Source organism: Myotis nattereri, assembly GCF_964212035.1.
Source record: "Myotis nattereri genome assembly, chromosome: 4".
Taxonomy (NCBI): domain Eukaryota; kingdom Metazoa; phylum Chordata; class Mammalia; order Chiroptera; family Vespertilionidae; genus Myotis; species Myotis nattereri.
Genome location: NC_138079.1, coordinates 52785920 through 52806730, shown reverse-complemented (window position 1 = coordinate 52806730; position 20811 = coordinate 52785920). Strand labels below are relative to the sequence as shown.

General features: G+C 45.7%; 1 long non-coding RNA gene across 1 annotated transcript; it reads right to left on the bottom strand.

Moving 5' to 3' along the window:
• Positions 1-10579: 10579 nt before the first annotated feature.
• On the bottom strand, positions 10580-13175 carry LOC308518407. Its single transcript, XR_013995942.1, has 2 exons — positions 13087-13175; positions 10580-10861 (listed from the first exon to the last, which is right to left on the bottom strand). It is a non-coding gene; the product is annotated as an uncharacterized lncRNA (long non-coding RNA).
• Positions 13176-20811: the final 7636 nt, after the last annotated feature.

Below are 20811 nucleotides of genomic sequence, written 5' to 3'. Positions count from 1 at the left end.
ATCTCCAAAAAGATCAGTTTGAGTCTGGGAAAGGGTTTTTAATCAACACTTCACAGAGCTTAAAGCTACCCTACCTAAAGTGTCAGCTTTGTTAGACGGTTTTAGATTTAAAGCATTGCAACTGTCATGCACTGTACTAAAAGTAAAGAATGTACACCAAGTGGAAGATGTTGAAAAGAGGGAAATAGCACAAAGTCGATTAACGGAGATTCAAGAATAGAAGTAACCATCAAAGCATTCCAGCGCTTATCTCAAAATCTATGTAGGGTTATAAAAAAAGCAACAATGATAGTTTTAAACCTCACACTTAGGAGGGATGAATGTTGATTTAATTGATTCATTTGGATCGATGTTTTTAAAGTTTCACATCACTGATCTTTCATGTAGTGATGTCTTTAGCAGTCAGTGGTCTGACATGAGCCTTCTCAGATTTCATCAGTGGGACTCTCCATGACATCTGAAATTATGCAACAGTCTGTGCGACGGTAACTTTGGAATTGGGAGACCTCAATGCCAAAGAGCATGGTTAGATTGAAGAACTCTTGTTAATTCTTAGCACAAAGGTTTTAGAGGAGCAGTAATTGTAAATGAACCATAAAGGTTAAAGTCACCAAATATTATATAGTGGGCTTTAATTGCTAGGTAGGAGAAAATCATCCTCAAAGATTAACCATTAAGTGGATATCATGCAGTGACCAGAATTTTCCCCTTGAATGTAAAAATCTTGAAAATGGAAATTTGACTTAATCCATGAGGTCTTCTAGGAAACTTTTCCCATTCTTTGCCTTGAGATTTGTCAAAAAACTTTCACTATATTTTTTTATTGTTGGAGTTGAGTTCTATTTAAAACAGACATGAAACATGTTTCCAGGAAAAAAATCAAGGGAGGACCTGCATCTTTCCAGATCATTCAGCTTTTTCTTTCTTGGCTATTACATCTGGTAATATGAGAGACTGTCACAGGTAAAATAATGTTGAACTGTACTTTGCAGCCAGACTGCAGTACCAATACAAAGAATCTGAAATGAAAAGACAACCAACACCCTAAGAATGATATGTCTCTTTTAAAGTTTACAATTTGAATAATGAACTTGGATAGAAACTTGGCAGGAAAACAAATCATGGCACCATCACATCACCAACCATTTTCACTTTTCTGTCCAATTTCAGAGTGCATGTGTTTGTGAGTATTTCACTAGATCAGTGACAGCTCTTTATTTGCATAATTATATGCTCTGGTCTGAAGAGAAAACTAACCCCCAAATTTCATGGGTCACCAAACTGCAACAATCAATGTTTTATCACGTATGCTAAGCAAAATCTAAGAAGCTATATGAAGTTTCTTGGGGAGTTTTTACTCCTCAGAAAATTAAAGAGTTTTCCTCTCCTGAATAGATTCAAAATCTTTCCAAGTTCTTTGTAACTGAATTCTGTTTGAAGGCAAAACTAGAGATTAACATGTAGATCTGGATCTTAGACTCACTAGCATTACTTCAAAGTGACTTAAGAAGAGCAGCATTTTGGGAACACTAAACTTTTAAATTCTAAGTACTGCCCTTCATGCTATGAGGGGGAAAAATTATTGGTCAAATTATGCTTAGCCAAAATGAAGTCTGAATTAACTACAATTGAATATAAAGTTTATTTCTTTGAAATAACTCAGGGTTATTTTAAAGACCTAATAGAAAAATATGTATATATGCCACATACATATACATATTCAGCCATGAAATGCATATGCCCATTTCACCAGAAATAGATAATATATATAGAATGTCTTTTCAGTACCTGTAACATAGTGGGTACTCAGTGTATGTTGGTCATCAGGATTGTGTGTAAACTTACTTTCTTTTTAATAAATTTTTCATGTTCAAATTCTGCAAGGCATTGAAATAAAAATTTTTAATGCCTCAAGTTCATTTGTATCTGTAGATTCTCTTTGTATCTAATGTATGTTTGTGTATAAAGTGGCTTTATATCATTAAAGAAAAGTTTATTTAAATTGTTGGTGTCTTTAGTTTGTAGGCAATCTGCCAGACTTGAAATACAATGGAGCATAGAGACACATGCAGAGAGTGATTGTTCGTTGTAAGTTATTAAAATCCTGGAAAATACAACTTTACCTAGGCTATTCAGGAATACACTGGGTGCATGATTTAATTCTACTGCACAAGGGCTTAGTTAGATATGAGTTTCATTTAAAAGCATATAATAAAAATGCCTTTTATTTGAAGTGATTTGTTTGTATCATCACAGTTTATCAGGCATTATACTGTCATCAAGAAAAATGTTAGGAAAAAGAAACATGGAGCGGAAAAGTTTAAGAATTGCATAGTTTTGAAATATTCTCTACCTTGAAGGATGAGCGGTCTTTAGGTCAGGTATCAGAAGTTTCCTAAAATACTTCAAGTTTCCCCCAAGTTTTTAATTAAAGTTGAATTACAAATGAAAGACTTTTTTTTCTTTTAGTCTAAAAGTTTAAAAATCTGCTTATCAGGAACACTACCCGTAGTCACCCTATCTCACCTTGCTGAAATGTTCACCTAGTTATACTCCCACTTGGGCCACCCCCATCATCTACCTCCCCAGAAATTGCTATTTGTACTGAAGATCTTGGATTCTTCTTGGTGAAAATTCCTCAAAATTGAGTCTGCAAAAACAAATACACATAAGGTTAGGATTTTTATCAAACAAAATGAGTTGGTAAGCGAATGAATTAATGCTACTGTCTAAGAAATAAAGACAAAGATAAAAAGTACTAGTAAAATCCTCCTAGATGACTGTTTAAAGGTTTATAGGTTGAGGACCTATGTGCCTCTGAGTTAGATGAACTTGCATTCTATTTTTTAAGGTATAAATTCTTAAAGGGGAAGTAATAGGCAACATGTATACCTAATTACTTTTTTTTCTTTATTTGACCTTTATGGGAACTTGGCTGTGAGTTTGACGGAAGGCTCTCAGTTTTATACTCTGCCTGGGACACAGAGAAATCTGTTATTTCCCACTGAATTCCACACATGAAGGGATTGGCCCTGAAAGGCCTAGGTATTCTCTTTTTACCATTTTTCATTTCTTTTGGCTCTAGTGCCACCTAATCCCATTGTGTCTGAAAAAAGTATCTCTGATCCAGTTCACCTTCATGTACCTCCAAATATTTTTTCCAAAGGTTTATTTTTTGTTTGTTTTTAATCACCAATGTTTTCCTAATAAATGTTTATAATTTTCCTGGGTACTTACATAATCAGGATTTATCAACTGAAGAAATATCAATGGTTTGTTATGGTGCTGTGGGTTTAGGGGTGTGTTTTGTGAGTTTTTTAAATCTTTATTGTTGAAAATATTACATATGTCCCCCTTCACCCCCCCTCCCCCCCGCATTGACCCCTTCTGCCTGCCTGTGAGTGTTTTTTAATTCCTTTTTTGCTTTTGCTTTGCCTCAGTAAATTACTTAATATCATCCCCTGGAATAACCAGCTCTAAAAATAACCCTAGCACAGTGTCACAATTTGGCTTTCATACAGTTTTGAAAGAAAACCATTAAAATTGCATTGATCTCACAAATATTGATCTAGTGCTTGATATCAAATATCATATGAGATGCTGTCAGTTGCTGCTGATCATTGTGTCAGCTGTTTGAATTCCTGTCCTTTCCCTTCTTCATTGTCACATGGATTCAAGTTACTGAGACTAACGTTTTCATGATTAACACAATTAAGATAAATTTTGTTGTTTTTTTTTTCATATTTCTAGTTTGACCAAACATAGTATTCTACCTGCAATTGTGTCACATGATTATATATATGTGCGTATACACACACTTTTGTAAAAGCATGTGTTTTACACCTGTGTAAAAACATTTTTAAAGTGATTCATCTACTAGGTAGCCTATGTTTCAATTTAGTTCTTTATGAAAATTTGAAATAATTTGTATCTGTATCCTGCTTTCTTTCTGGCCACCTGTCTTTTAAGAAATCACAATCTGTTAATAGATTGCAGTTGTTTAGAACTTAGAATAAAGTCTTAGCCATTTCAAATTTACACACATACACTACAATAGGTATGTCGCTCCTTGTATTCTTGCTGAAAAAAAATATATAAATGCAGCAATTGGCCAACGTGGCTTTTAGAGAATTATTGACATGAAATTGAATCTATGTATTTTAAATATTTTCTCAATAAGCTCATGTTAAGTCGTGCTGTGCTTTTGTATCCTATCAGATCTGGAAATAGCTAGGTGCCTTTAGATATGTTTAAAATCTCAAATCACCCTTTTCCTTCCCGCCTTCCTCTTCACTTTTACATCAAGAATCGATGGTTACATTACTTCGAAAAAACGGAACGCTTTAAGGAGGAAGCCATCCTATAAATGACCAGTTAACCCCGTTGTCTGCCTAAGCAGTGCAGGCTGCGAAAGGACGTAGAACTCCCCTAGAGTGCTGTTGAAATCGTACCTCCACGTGCGTACTTTCCACATTCGCGGGGAGAGAAAAAATTCTCAGCCGCGCGGATTGTTGGTTTCTCTTCAGCTCAAGTGCACCTGAGCTGTGTCTGGGTACAGTGAGATGGAGCCGCGGTCTGCCCAGCACCATGGACAGCGCCCGGCGCGCCCCTTACCCCTTCCCTCCCCCAGGACCCCCGAATCGGCCCCTGACTGCTCTCTCCCACCACTACCTCACCATAGGAAACTAGCCCTTAAAATCTTAGGATCTGAGCCCAAAGCGACTATGAGTTGTTGTTGTTTTTTAAGTATGCACTGTATGGGTGGTGAGTCTTGCCTGGTGTTAACAGTGCCCCAAATGGAGTTAACACGCCATTTGCCTGCTCCCCGAATTTGCATCTCCTTTATAATGAAAGCAGCGCCACTCTCCGTCATTTTCGCGGTAGAAGTCTTACCCCACAACTTTCTTTGGCCAACTTTTCACTACCACCCCATAGCTGGCCAAATCCGCGCCGCTCCAGGGCCAGAGGTCTGTACTTTGTCCCTGGGCTGATGATCTCCGTCGCGGGAGACCTGTGTGAGCGGAGACGTACGTCCAGACCCACCGACCCTCGGTCCCCAGGCGCTGCTGGGTCAGAGCCGTCGGCGGGGCTGGCGCACCCAGGTACCCGCTAATCGCCTCCCCGAGGGAGGGAGCTGTGCAGCCCGAGCCGGCGCCCGCTGAGGAGCCTGACAGCCACTTATTTGACAGCACTAAAAAGGGGGCGCGCCTGGCTCAGTACCCACCACCACCTCGCCTCCTACGTGCAGACCAACTCCAACCTGCGAATCTCAACACTCTCCCTGTCTGCCTCCTTTTAGCTGTCGCGCTAAGAGGAGTATGGTAAAGGAAGATCACTTCCCTGCGGTATCTTTCCCTTCATGTCTCCCTGGAAACACTCAAGTCACCACTCCTAGGACAAGGCTGGTGTGTAAAGATTTCAAATTGCACTTTGCCTTATTGACACTCATCTCACTTTTTGGCTTTGAGTGAAATATCTTCCCTCCCACTGCAACCCTATTCTAGTCATCTACTCCCTTGACCTGACTTTGAAGGCAAAAATATTACTTTTAGAGCAGGCGAGATGGCCAGAAACAAGTTTTTATTTAAATATCAATTGTAGAAAAAATAGTTTCAAACCAACTTAATCCAAACTTCACAAGAAAGGGCTGGGAAGGTGAAAAATAGAGAGAACCCTAGTATCTTAAATTAAGGGGTTTCTCTCCTATAAAATAGGGTTAATAAACCGATTTCAAACTTGCTTTTTTATAGTAACATGCACTACAACAATTTCAGCATAAAATTATTCTCCACTTGACATAATATTACAATAAAATATTTTCGTGCTTCCTCCACTTAAAAAGTTAGCTTCAAAACACTGTAATTTCATGTCCTTTAAGACACACATTTTACTAAATACTTCATGGGTTAACAATCTTTCTCATACAGCGCTGCTTACACAAAGTTTTTGCCCCCTTTTTAGTGTGCAAAGTCGCTGTTGAGTTTTCCCCCAAAGATAATTTTTCCTCCTACTTTGGTCATTCTTAAGTCACAAGAGTCGTTTTGCTCAAATACTAAGACAAGTCCATGCTACTAGAGAAACTGGGCCACTGCGGGAGCTGTTTAAACTAGCGGCGCGGTCCTCCTACGAAAAAACGGTGGGGAAGTCACAATGAGGCAGTTTGGCAGCTGCAGTGTGCAGGACAGCAGCGGGGACCTGTTGAATAATAGTTAACTCGGAGACTCGCATATCCTAACCTGGGGTGCACCTCCCAAGATCCGAACCAGCAACTGAAATCTCTCCCTAATGTTTGCATGTCTTTCGCTGGTGTAATTTTCAGGAGCTTGGTCCATGAACTGAGCTTCCATCTTTGGATAAGTAATATATTTCACTCTCACCTGCCAGAGGTTCAGGAGCAAAAGCAGGGGACCGGGTGTGGGGCCAGACGCAGCGCTTTGCTTTAGTGGTGCAGGGCGATTGTGGAGATGCGGGTGGGAGAGAGAGCACTTCACTGAACTCCTGGGTGCCTAGCACTTTTTCTCTCAATCTGGGTTTTGGGGAATCTCTTTCCTTCACTTGGGGATTTTCCTTATGAACTACAGGATGGGGTAGCTAAGATGTCTATTTAAATAATCAGGAATTTCTTACTTTTAGAAAAAGTGCATTGTTGACTCAATTTCAGAATGGCTTTTCTGGGTTATTCAAAGTAAATCAGAAACTCCCAGACCTGGGTGGATATTTCAGGACCACTTTGTCAGAGAAAAAAAAATGTGGAGAAAAGAAGTACAAGAAGTTCTTTAAAAATAATAATAATAAAACACTGAGTCATAGTGACTAGGTCCCCTCCCCCAAAAGGAGCGTCTCCAGTGATGTTTGCTCACCACCTGTTTGTGTTCAATGAACTTTAAAACACTTTACAGGATAGAGAGCATCCCCTCCCCTTTTATCAAGCTTTTCCTTTAATTCCAACTTTCGTTTTCTAGGGGATTGCAGCTGCTCTATCCGTGTTTTTCCCTAAAACGTCCTTTAAAATAAGTTTCCTTGTCTCTTGCTCATTTGTCAATGTCAAATATACACTGCCTACTTAGTTAAAGAAAAGTGTGTATTTCATACGTTATAAAAGAACAGCCTTCTTTATTTGGTTTCTTGGAAATCAATAATCTCTTAAACACTTGCCAAGACCCCTTGGGAAAGGGAGAAATGTAAACAATAACTACCAAACTTCAACATGACAGTATTGGTTAAAGTCTGCAGGATGACACGGGGAGGTAGGAGAGGGAACTACTGGGGACTCCGAGACTAGATAGAAAGGGACCAGAGGTGTCTGCTGCCTTGCTCCACCCTCTGCAACTCACCCAGGGAGCTAGCTGTCGTAGAAAGTCCAAAGTGAATTCTAAACTTCCTTATAAGACATCTTAGTAGCCACTTTGATCTTCAAATTATTGAGCTGGGAAATGGTTGGATAACCACAGTGAGGTTGCAAAAGACAGTTACCCCCATTAAAAAAAAAAAAAAAACACCATAATTCCTTTCCTCAACATAATTAAAGGCTTTGGGAACACTGCTTTATTTTATATCATGCTGTAAAAAAAAAATCACCTATTCCTCTGGCAAACCAAACTTTAAAGTAACTTTAAAATAAATTCAACCATTTAATTTCTGCTTTTTAAAGTTAGTATATATGTGAGAAAACAGACAAAGCATTAGAGCCATTCAGTTACACATTAGCAGTTTAACATTAGAGGGAAGAACGCACCCAGTTTTTCACTTAGCCACTTTTAAAACTATATGTGTTCCCAGAAAGTAATACCCGATTGTATTAGATTGGCAGGAGAGTCTAAACTAGGCTCTCAAGAAGGTAATAAAATATGTGAACTTTCTTGAGTTAAGAGTTGGGAGGGATTTATAAACCTTTGAGGATCCGCTGATCCACTGGAAGCACAACTCATTCAAATTTGAATTTTCATGATCAACTTTCAACCCTGAGAAAAGGAGAGCCATTTGCTTAACTTAATCTGGAACATATGTTTGCACCAGTAGCAGGTTTTTTGGTGTGTGGCTGGGGCTGATCAAGTTGTAAATTTTCCGCTTTAGGTTTTCAGCGCCTGCTAGTTTCAGCCTAACACCTAGAGAGAGACTTTGCGGGGTTCCTTACCAAAGCAGTCAAGTTTTGACAAAAGGTTTCCAAACCGCTTGGCTTTGATTGTTATTGATTTTCCCAAAGGTGGAACATATCTATACAAATGGGCTCTCTAAATCCTAAACGCAAGAACAAGTTAAACTCTCTTTTGTTAAAGGGTTTGTGATATGTCTGCATCGAGGTGTTCTTTCTTTTTTCTTTCCTTTCATTTGCCTTCCTTACCTGCAACCTTTTCTTTAAGGGACACACAATAGGAGAGTGGTGGGTGCTGTGAAAGTGACATCTTCACTGGACAAAACAATGCACAGGTCCTTTTGGCTCGTCTTAATGTTTTCCATCAGAAACTGAGAACTATTGGTTTTCCATCGCATTGTGCTTCAGCACAAAGGAACCCCCCAAAAAAGTGTTTTGAATAGTGATTAAAGTAAATATACATCAGAACCCACAAATCATCCTTCATGGGAAACAAGCTTTTTGGCAGCTTGTATTACTAATATTAAAACATATCTCACTATGGACATAAATGTTAGTATCTGGGCTTTAAACAAATTATAATTATTTTAGAATCGATTAATTATATACCATAGTGATAAGTGAGAGTAGTAAGTTCCCTATGACCGGCTTAATTCATCCTGAAATAGGAGTGGGCAGTAGTGGTGGGAGCCAGAGGAGGACCCTGGTGGTAAACCTCAAGGATTGTAAATGCCCGTCTGGACTTGCTGATTTATCTTCTTCCTGAGAACCTCAATCAGATTGCTTAAGGAAAAGTTACTGAAGTGCTTTAAAATGTATCAGACCGAGCTATTGAGCCATAAATGTGCCTTAAATTCAGGTGCACAGTTGCACTCAATTTTATTATACAGATGAAGATGGGCAGCTCCTACTTGGATGCTACCTTCATCATAAAGTGAACAAGAGTGACAAAAAACAACGGCAATACTAGCATTACCAGCACTGTGCTAATCAAATGCCCACGAGTAGTTGAGAACAACGGTGCTAAAAAGCGGCTTTAATTCTGAAATGGAAGGTCCTGAGACACCGAGCGCCATCTAGCAAGCAAAGTTAGAATCAAAATGCGCCCCGGAGTCCAGCACAGAGTACAGACAGACCAGGGAATTGGGAGGCAAAGAGAGGACTTGAAGATGCACCTGCTGCGACTTAACCACCGGCACAGGCCCAGTTTCACCTGGGCCCAGCGCTGCCTGCAGGTTTCTGCTCTTCACCCCAGCAGCCAGCTCAAACAAACTTAACCACTGAGGTGAGACAGACCCTTCCTGCCGCAAGCTAAGGCTAAAGGACAGCTCCTCACAGGGTTGCTTATTGTCTTTAATTAGAAAAAGCTGCCTTCCCGTTTCCAGCACCCTCAACCCCCAAACCAGCCTCGTGTCTAATTCTGCACCTTCCTCTCCATATGGGGACAAAGGCTCACCTTGGACTGACATGACTCCCAGGGCTTCAGCGCAGAGGAAAGCACAGCGCAGGGAAGACCCAGCAGGGTTTGAGAAGTCATTCTGAGTTTACAAGGCTGCCCAAGGGCCTCCTGACAGGCGATTCCAGCTATCTCCAGTGGCATGAGCCACCGAGTTCCTGAACAAGCCATGGATGGTCATGGGAACTGAATGCTGCTTGCTAAACATCACACATAACTTTATTCTTCCACAGGAAACTGCATCTTAGATATTTCCTTAGGCTGAAGAAAATCAAAGGTAGCTAGAATGCGACCAAATACTCCTGTTGGTTTGTGGCTTTGGGGGTAAAACAGACCTTTTTTATTTTTTAGATTTGAATGAATGTACCCAATTACATGATATTCTGAGGAACTGGGTTAACAAGACAATGCTTCTGGGATTATGGTATGAAGACAGTAAAGAGTAATCTGCTGGTTTCTGTATAAACAAGAACCCCATATTCTTCATTTAAACCAGTCGATCTAAATTCAAAAGGCTAAGAGGGCTCATCTCAGAAATATGTCTGCTTTTAAAAGTACTTCTGTTGAGTCTTTTTGGAATTTCATTTTAAGACTGGGGTTGGAAGGATCCAGTGTACAGACATGCTGGCCTTAAACTACTCCTGATTTCCTGCTATTGAATATTGCCTTTGTAATAACTCATTGATTCACATTGTTCTTAGACCACCGAGCCAGAGCTTGGGTTTTCTATTGTTCTGCCCTGCCTCCACCCCACACATACAATTTTTCCCAGTGAAGTATTTTGTTTAGAAAACACACACATACATACACATACACATACACCCCCCCCCCAAAAAAAAATAACAAACACAAACCTTTGAAAATAAATATTAAACCATTACAGTTGAGCTTTAAATGCTACTCAGTCTCAGGTTTGCTTCTCCATGAAAACAGGCATAATAGATAGGAAATAACAGATCTCTTTATCTTCCTTCTAGGCTATTTACTGTGTAAAACATCCGCATTGAGAATAAAGGAAACATGAGACAAGAAAATGCTCCAAGTGCTTATTAAAATATCTCCATAGGTTACAGCATTTTACAGAAAGAATCCTACAAAAATCCCATCCCACCCAGCAAACTTAAGCCAATGCAGAGGGAATGTCAGAGCTTCGTCGACAATTTACAAAATATCTACAAGGGTTCTAGGAAACCTCCTTGTCTCCTTATGGCTAAAAACATGTGTCAAGACTTCAGCATGGAAAGTAGGTACAATTCAGGCTGCCTCTTCTTTCCGGCTTCCTCTCTGAGCTTCAGACAGGTTCCCAGGCCAGTCTTCCCTCGGATAACAATAAAAATTTAACTTTTTTTGGTGTCTTGTTAAATAGCACATTTCTCCCATCAAGGTCTTCTTAAACAGGGAACCTTCCCCTCGACAGGGTACCCAGCTGTTTAATTTAACATTGATTTATTGCTTTTAAAAGTAAATTTACACACATGCCAGCAGCGCTCCGTTTGTTTCCCCAGACTCTGAGATTTATTTTCTACTTAGCGCTTGTCTGACAAAACAATGTCCTTTAACTTTATTACACATCGATGAGGAAATCCGTCTTATTTTTGTTCGGATTTATTGCTGTGCTGCTTGTGGGGACTTGTGTGATCCAGGAAGGCTGAGGTCCGAAAATAAATAGAAAATTAAACAGAGTCGATCACAAAATAATAGTCAAAACCTAGAATATGGCCTAGTCTACACCAACCAGCAGGGGGGGGGGGCAGAGGATGAATCGCCCTCGGTGAGGTGAGTGCTGTTGCTGAGAAAGAAAAATTACTTGGAAGGGAAAGGTAGCATTTGAGAGCAAAGTAGCCAGGGCTGGGCTCTGTCAGGTCTCCAAAGTGTTTGGAATGACAGGGCGGGGAGGGAGGCGCATCTGCATCCCTCCCCACCCCGTGGCCACCGCACCTCCGCGAGAGAACTCCCAATTATCACACGTTCGTGATGGCTGAGCCCAAGGGAATTAAGATAGACTTTGAAGCAGCTTTTACGGTACACTTCATCTACATTTGAGTTTTCTTTAGTTCTCATTAAAAGGGCCACTTTCTTCTTTTCATTAATATACTGTCTTTGTGTCCTTCATTTCACACTCTTTTAAAAAGTTCTCTCATCAGATCAAGTGCAAAAAGGAGGGGATGACATAATAACCATCATAATCACGGTAACAACAACAAACAACTGGAACTGTGGGTTTCAATCTATTTCAGAGGCAGGTTTTCTTCTCCAGCAGGCAGGCCCTTCAGTAACTAAGGAAAACAAGCTGGGGTGAGAAGGGAGAGAATCCACGTGTTTCTAAGGTTAAATTATAAGTACAGGCAGGCTTCTAAGACTCTGTGCGAGAGAGGAGGCTGCCTCCCCCAAGCTGGTTTCTCACAGAGCCATCTCACAATCACCTGGGAGGTGGCTGAAACAAGGAGCCCGTCTCCTTTCTGGTAAGGGGTAAAGATGTGACAGGCTTGTCACTGGGGTGAGGGAGAGCTCTGTCAGATAGTCCTTTGTTTGTCTCACCAATGTGCCACCCGGACCCCTCTGCTGCCAGAAGCACTCTGGCCAGTGAGTCTCAAAATCATGTGAAAAGCTTCCAGTCATTTTTTATCAACCCAACAAGACTGTTTAAAGTTAATGGTTCATCCTTTATCCTGCCACACACAAGACACGTTTGCACAGGCACGTCACACCTTAATGAAAAGGAAGGAAGGAAGGAAGGAAGGAAGGAAGGAAGGAAGGAAGGAAGGAAGGAAGGAAGGAAGGAAGGAAGGAAGGAAGGAAGAAGGAAGGAAGGAAGGAAGGAAGGAAGGAAGGAAGAAAGAAGGGAGGGAGGGAGGGAGGGAGGAAGGAAGGAAGGAAAAAGGAAAGACGAAAGAAAAGAAAAAAGATCCCTGTCCTACAAGGGGGGCGGGGGAGCAACTCTTCGGAACCTTGAACATTCTCCCATTCGCATTAGGAGCTGCTTCACCCTCTCCTGCTTGCCCTTTGGAAAGGAGTCCTGTCACTCAGAAGGGAGCCGTTCCCCACCACCTCCCGCCCGCCGGCCGCCTCGCCCCGCCCGGCCCACCCCGCGGCCTCCCGCACGCAGTTCCCCCAAGTGCTTTTCCAGGGGGAGCCGGAGAGGGAGGTGCGGCGCCTTTTCGGTCCAGAACCCCCGGGCACCCCGACGGGCGGCCCCTCCCGGCGGCGGCCCGCGCGCGGCGCTGGGGCCCGTCACGTGCCCGCGCCCACGGAGCCCTTTGTTGCGCCCGCGGTCCCCACGCGCGGCCGCCGCCGGGGCGGTGCTGCCTGAGGGCTTCCCGGCCTCGCCCCCACTCTCCCGGCGGCCGGAGCCCCTGAGGCGGGCGCCCCGAGCGCTGGGCAAACCCAGATTCCCATCACTTTGGGGGAAACAGACCTGGGCCACCCCCCTCGTTTCCACCAAAGGCTCAAAGGGGGGCCAGGGGCCCCGGGAGGGCGCGCCCCCGCTCGGGGGTGTAACCACTGCGCGGCTTCCCGCCTCCTTGCCATTCCGCCTCACCGGTTTCGGGTCTTTTCTCCTCCTCCTTTCCCCTCGGCCACGCTCAGAAGCGCAGTGGGTGGGAGTGGGAGTGCGTGTGAATGTGTCTGTGTGCGTGCGTGTGTGCAGCGAGGTGGAAATTTCATAAGAATATGGCCTACACTTTATAAACTTGCCGGGATGGGGAGGGTGCGGCGGAGTCCTCGCACCGGTGGGAGAGTTTAAGCGACTTATTTGGGAGGAAATAGGGGGTCAGATTTGGTCTAAGTAGAACATCTGCAAAACATTCAAGCAGCTTATTCAACAAAGAATCTAGCCATTTATTGTAGAAATAATAAAAAGCCACTAATGATTATGGTTCCCACCCCTTCCCCCAAAAGGCCAAATCCTAATGAAATAATTCAAAGGTAGGCCTCATTTCCTAATAGTGGAATTAAACAACAACAAAAAAGAGCCCAACTCAACTTTCAGCTCTGCCTGCTAAGGGCCTGGGAACCTCGCTGAGAAAGTAGGCGAATAAAAGGCAAGTTGGAATTTCGGCGGAGGCCAGGCTGCAGGGCCCTGACTTGCACAGAGTTCTGCCTTGAAATGCAATTAAATTAGAGTAAATTCCTCTTTAAAAAATAAAATTTGGAAGACTCTTCAGGATTCGAAGATGTCTGGGGTTAAGTAGCTTTTAAACCGTCAGTTTTTAAATGGCTGGTGCAATGAATAGCTACCTTTAACTCCTAAACCCATTATAAATATGCTATACATCTGGGTCCCCGTTTATCTCTCCATATTTCTTCTTAAAATGAGGGAAGCATTCATAAAAAGCTACTTGGCACACTTTATTTTAGGAAAGCAGATGTTAATTTTTTCACGTATCATTTTATGACCAAGTACATGTGTAGCGTTGGAAAGCATCCAGAACGCCTCTATTATTTGCTAAATGACTGTTAGCTGAGGCATATTATTCTCAGCCTAACCATGGTATAGGTTATATCAATAAAGTAAACATCTGTGATATTTTTTTTTTTTAACCAGAGGAAGGGGGCATAAAGAGTTACTATAAGCGAAGGGGGGAGGAGTTTAGGTAGGAAGAGCACACCTGCATTGCAGCAAATACGATATTTACATTGTTCTGTGCAAAACAAAGTCCCTCAGCCGGGCACTCGGGGATATTTACATGGCAGGAGATAAAGTTGAAAGCCTTTCCCTGCGTGCCAAATGGGATTCTCCCTGTGGCCTTCTGCGTGGCGAGATAACAGGTACTGAGCGCTCCCGGTGGCGCCGGGCTTCCCCGCTGCACCCCCTCCCTGGCCCTCCACCCGCAGGCCCGGCGAGGTGAGCCAGGCGCTGGGCTCCGGGACTTCCCAGGCCCCGTGGAGACTGCGGCGGGGTTCCCGGCCTCGCAATACGCGCAGGACGCGTCCTCATTTGCCCTGCGTCGCTGGAGGATGCCGGCGCCCAGGAGCAGCCGGTGGCGTGATAATTAATGGAATACAATATTTATGGTCCGAGGTATTGACTCTGAGGCCAGCGCGCCGGTAGACCGTCCGTGGGGGTCTGACAGACAGGGGGGTGAGTGAACAAACATAATGACCGGAGTACTTATGTCTATCCGGTTTACTTACTGAAGCCCGAGGTAGGTAACATCATGATAAATATTAATATCCACCTAGACAGCCCTGCCGTCCTCCTAAGCTCTCCCTTCTTGAGCGCCGCCCTTACAAAAAGGCCAGAGAGGAGGATTTAAAAAACAAAACAAAACACCAAAACAGAAAATGCTGCAAATATGAAAAATAGGTCACCAATAAAATTGGTCTCAGCATGGAGCGTAATTGCAACAAAGTGCCGCCGAGTAAAATCGAGGAGTGTAGCTGGCTGAGGCGGCACAGTCGCGAACCATCTGGTGTGTATTAAAAGTGGTGCTGTAAATATTGCTGAGAGCTAATGCATTATCGGCTTCTATAAGTGCACGGGGCCTATAAGCTTTCCATATGTTAGAATATGTAGATCGGGTGAGGGTAGAGAAAGGTGTCCTATCAATCACCAGCTTCTAAAGCATTGTTTTGCCCACTCTTTGTGGAATTTTGGCCCCAAAGTGTAGGATATTCATTCTCATTCTCGCCTCCCCACCCCTCCCTCCATCCTCTTCTCTCTGCCTGGCTCTTTCTCTTTTTCTGTAGCCCTTTCTCCCAGCTCCTTCCCTCCATCCCCTCCTCCTCACTCCCTTCTCTCCAAGGGGATAGGACAGGCATTGCTGACGTCACTTCACATCAGTGAAGGAGAGTAACTGTTTCAGAGAGAGGGAGAAAAAATTCATCTGTTTTTCATCAGTGCTAAAGTTTTGCCTTTTTAATAGAAATGAGCTGCCCTGGCTGAGTACTCCTTCTGTTTTGAAGCTTTTTTTGGGGGGGGGGGGTGGTCTGAAGAGATTGGGAGGTGCTCTTCATCCTGTGAGTCCAATCATCCTATATCTGCAGTCTAATGCCAGAATCAGCTCAAATAGGTAAACATCATTAAAATAAGAAGCAAGCCTGGTGTCTTCTAGAGAAGATTTCACACCCCACACTTACTAGGCAACTTTTGCCAAGCATGGTGGAGGGCTCCTAGCTCCATGACACTTCTGCTTTGAGTCCTGAAACTTCTTCCCTTCTCTGCAGTTCCTCTGGTTATAATTCCGCCCCCCACACACCAAAACCGCCACACACAGCACAGCTCATAATTTTCCTGCTGTCCCACTAGTTTTCTAGGGAAAACGGAGTCTTCCTTTTCCTGATGATACCCCACATTTAGGAGTTAACTACAATTATCCCCTCATCTCCTCTGAGTTCCCCAACCCCCATATTTCTCAGCTGCAAGTTTTTACTCAAATCTGCAAATCTGGTGTTAGGAAATGTCCTACATTACATGGTCCACAGAGATCATTTTCTCTCTCCCAATGTTGTTGCCCTTGACTCTTTCATTCTGCCTATTCCACATCATCCTCTCTTCCCCTTTCTTCCCTCCCCACCTCTCCCTCTTATGCACACACAGTACAAACCTCCAGCACTTCCAGTGTGGATAAACCTGCTGGTTATGACAAACCAAGTTCAATCAGCAAATAAATAAAACTCTTACTTTTTTTGGCTGCCGGCTGCATTCCCCCTCTGGCCGTTGCCTCCTTTAATTATAGGAGCTATATTTCTTCCCTGGGAGACATTCGAGGGGATTTTTGGTTGGAAACTCGTTTCTGCTGAGTTATTTTGGAGCCAGGACCAGTGAGTGAGTGGCCAGTGCCCAGAGGCTTTGAGTGAAGTGCAGATTGAGACATATCGAGTTCCCTCTAAAAGGATCATTTCATGTGGGAGGTTGGACACAAAGTTTGCACTCGTGACTGGCATTCCAGTGAGAGACATGCATATTTTAAAACAACAAAGCAAGCTAGAAAGAAGGCGTAGGGGAGGGGGAAAACTTGGAAAGAAGTTACTAAGTGACAAACATCTGTCAACATGGGATAATTTGTACACTCTGATGTAAAACTACCTGCCTCCTTAGAAGAAGTTGAAGGCACAGGATCCAGGAGAGCAAAGTGGATACATATTTATTCCTGTGTGATATGGCTAACAGACACTTTCCCCAAAATAGGTATAAGGTGATTAAAGCTTCATAAATGAGTCTCATTTTAAAATGTTTCTTAAAGTAGTGGAGGCCTCATGAAATTGCTTCTTCCTGATAGTTAATACAAAATTAGGTCCATTTAATTTTGAACAATGTACTTTATTTAAACAAGGGAGAGTGATAAAGTAGGACATTTATTGTAGAAAAGAAAATGAACTTTATCATGATAAAAAAAAAAAGCAGAAAAAGAAGAGAAACAAAAAAGCTCCAACAATCCCTGGTTGCTATGCTCTAGAAGTCTTTAACTGAAAGTACCAACTTCACATGTGCATGTGAGCCAAACATATAAACATCCACCTCTCCGCAGTGTCAACAAGGAGAAATGGCAAAATGTTTTCAGAGGACATCTTCTCTCTCTTTTAAGCTTGGAGTTTCCACAGCATGTTACACTTTGAGAGAGAAAAGCAAAAAAGTTCCTTCTTTAGGGAGGAAGTTTTTTTAAAAGCAGAGTGAACCATCAGGCAAGATCCTGGAACCTCCTTTAAAAAAAAAAAAAAAAAAAAGCCTGAATCTCCAACAGTCACATGGAAGTTCAGGCTCCAGCTTCCACCGAGAAATCTTTTTCTCCTCCAGATCTGAAGACAAAAGGAGAGGAGGCCGGGTGGTGAGCGGGATATCTCTGTTAGTTGTCAGCGCAGGTCCATGGGCTGGGAATGCTAATGAGCCTCTTGGCCCGCTGAAGACGTGGTTCTCTCTGGCAGACCCTGCCGCTCACACACACACTCGGGCTCCCGCCTGCCGACTGACAAGCACACAGACAGAGCCTCGTGCTCGACCCTGTCTCTCTCCTTTTTCCTCTGAGCCCAGAGATCGATCGCTGACCCCACCATTGGGCCAACGCTTTATTTATCTGGCTGCGCAATGATATTATCAGCCTTAAACGTTATATACAGCAAATGTCTTCGTAAATCAACACAATAGGATAGCCTGCAGAGACCAGCCTGGCCTGCCTTACAGAAATCCCTCGCTATCTCTTTCTCCTTCTCCCTCTCCCCTCCCTCGCGGACGCTCCTTCTCCTTTCCATCTTTACAACCGGGGACGTTTAAGACGCTGGACTTGAGGATTTGATCCCTTGCTTTCAGCCTGGTTGGAGAAGGCCTTAGCAGACTAGGAGATGGGTAGACACCATTATCCACCCATCACTGTGATCTCCATCAGAGGTTCCCTTATCAGCCGGAACCAACTGCCTAGACCTACTCTATGGGCAAGATCCGGATTTCTCAAAATTGGGGCAGGAGAGAAGGCGAGGGGTGGAGTGTGCCACCTTGCACCGTGTTAATTGTTTTCTTTCCTCTCAATTACATTCACAAACCTCTTTTCTGCGTTGCATGTTATTTCTTTGTGCTTTAAAATTGAAACCACGTGCAGCCTTCTCCCCTCCGCACACACAATAAATGCGCTGCCCCCTCCCCCAACCCATCACACAACTATTTACATCTTGGTTACTCACTCCAGCTCCGGCCCGGGCCCGAAGAGGAAATTGGCCCCTTGGGACTAGGTGAGGCTTTGTGAAAGCCTATCTCAAAGCCTTGTCCTGGGCCCCCAACTCCGGGAGAGGTTCCTCGGCCCCCCTCCCTCGCCCCCCTCCCTCACCTCCCTTCCATCCTCGCCTTGCACAGGTGGTTGAGGCTTCCTTTGGGGAGAGCCAGCAGGGGGACATCCAGGGAGACAGGCAGCTGTGTCTGGCCAGGCCCATCGGCTGCCCGCCCGCCCGCACACGGGCCGGGGCCCGCGGTGGCGGCGAGGGCGCCTCTGCCACACCCCGTCCCAGCTCGGGGCGCCCCGCAAGCCGCGCAGGCAGCAGTCGCGCCCGGGGAGCCCTCCTCGCCCAGGTCCTCCCAGGCAAAGAAGTCCCACCACAAATAAATAAATCAGTAAATAAATAGGCAAATAAATAAATAATCTCCAAGGGGGGAGGGGGAGCTGGGAAATGGCTTCGCTGACAGGGAGAGATAATAAATGAGAGGCGCTTTCAGATAGATATCTCAGACGTGAAATTGCGCCCAGCTGGTTGTGTAAGCAAACAAATAGTTTCATGTTAGGAACTCTCAACTTGTGGCTTGATGAATAGAACACGACAGAGGTAAATGGGTCTTTAACTCATTTAGGAATACAACTCTTTGGCTTTCCGAGTTAAAGGCGCAGTGACGCGGCGGACGCCGAGCAGGCCCTCTAACAAGAGTTTTATTAGTTGCCACTTGTGACTCCTGCACACCCACCCACGCTCCTGCATGCTTTCCCCTCTGCAGGCGCCCAGGCGATTTGTCCTGAGGGACCAAGGAGCTTCTGGAGGTGACGCTACACTGTGGGAGATGTAAGGACTGCCTGGGAGAGGGAGGAGGAGGAGAGGGAAGAGGAGGAGGAGGAGAGGGAAGAGGAGGAGGAAGAGGAGGAGGATTTAAAAAAATAAACTTTTTGCCCGCTCCAAGCAGACAAGCTCAGGTGGGCCTCCAGTGCCCCCCGAACGCGCAGCCGGGCGGTGAGGCCTCTGGGACCTGGTCGCCAGAGAGGGCCAACCCGCACCAGCCGCACCAGCCGGAGGGGCAGGGGCCTGGAAACGCAGGGTTGTTCGCGTTGCCCCACCCCCACACTCACCCCCACCCCCACCCCGCCCTGGGGACCCGCCACGCCTGGTAGCAGATTGGGGTGTGCCCGTGGGGGCAAGGTCGTATTGGAACCCCTCGCGCCGGTTCCTGTCCGGGCCTCGGAGGAGGCGCAGCCACACTCCCCAGAGATTCCCGCAGGAAAGCGCGCCCGGGATGGCCTTTCTGATGTTTTCTGATGTTTTAAGGTTTAAACCGACTTCCAAGCCCTTAGAGTTCTGGTGGCTCCGGTGTTCCGGTGGGAAAGGGGACGCTTGACTTGCATATGTCACAGGTAGTTTCCAGAGGGGAGTCCTCCTGCGTGGGCCGCTCTGTGCAGATGCAGGTCGCTGGCCGTGGGACCCGTGGGCCCTGCCTCGCCCAGTCACCCAGCCTCCGCTCCCACTCCTCAGGGCGGCCAGGCAGGCCCAGGCCGCTGGGCGGGCGTCCGGGAGGCCGGCTGCCTCCCCTGCCTGCGCCGCACACCGGGTGCCGGCTCCCCCTGGGGCTCCGCTCACCGCTGGGGGGGCTCCAGGCGGCCACCCAGGCAGCGACTCCCACCTGCGCCGCGTCGCCTTCTGCCCGGTGGCTTCCAGGGCCGAGGAGGCGCGGGACCCGAGAGGGGCAGCCTGGCTACTGTGGAGCTGCCCTCGGCACCCACTGCCGGGCGGCCCCGCGCCTGGGCCCACGGGTCAGCCCTGCCCCGCAGCCTGTAGATCGGAGCCCCAAGGGCGATTCCTGGTGGCCAGAGGCTCACAGTGGCTCTGATGCCTGGATCTGGGCTCCTAACCCTTCCCGGCGCACAGCTAGAGAAAGCCGCCTGTCCTGCCCCGCGGACGCCGGCCCGCCAGGCCCCTGAGTCGGTCGGGGAGGCTCTGTCTCTCTGGCGGAGACACACAGAGACCTCGTAAGGCGGCTGTCTCTGTGTGTAATGCCGGCGAGGACTGCCCCAGCCACCACGCAGACAGCAGAGGGGAAGCGCACTGCTGCCAGCCCCAGCCTGCCCGCCCAGCCCAGGCGCGGAGCACCCCTTCCTCCTCCCTGGGGCCCAGCCCAGGCGCGGAGCACCCCTTCCTCCTCCCTGGGGCCCAGCCCAGGGCCTCCCGGTTTTCAGCCTGAGCCTGTGGGGAACTCTGAGGCCTGGGATGGGCTGCTCTTCTTCCTGCGCTGGCGCTTTGGGGGGGGGGGGCAAGGCCCCAGGGACTCCCAGGCAGTGGGCAGTGGGTGAGATGCCAGCCTGCCTGGCACAGGCAAGTGAGTACTGACACCGCTGGGCCCTGGAGCAAGTGCCTCCTCCAATCCAGGCCTCGGTTTCTGGCCAGTCCCACACTGGGTGCCTTGAGCTTGGGCCTCCATATTGAAATTAATTGAAAAAATACGTTTCTGACCTATGAAAATGTTTATCTGTTTTCATCAGAGGGATCACACTGTAATGAATATATTTACATCTCATTTGGAGAAAAGCAGGAAAGATGGGGAGCTCTTGGTGACACAGCTTGGCTCCCCCCTCCCCCACCC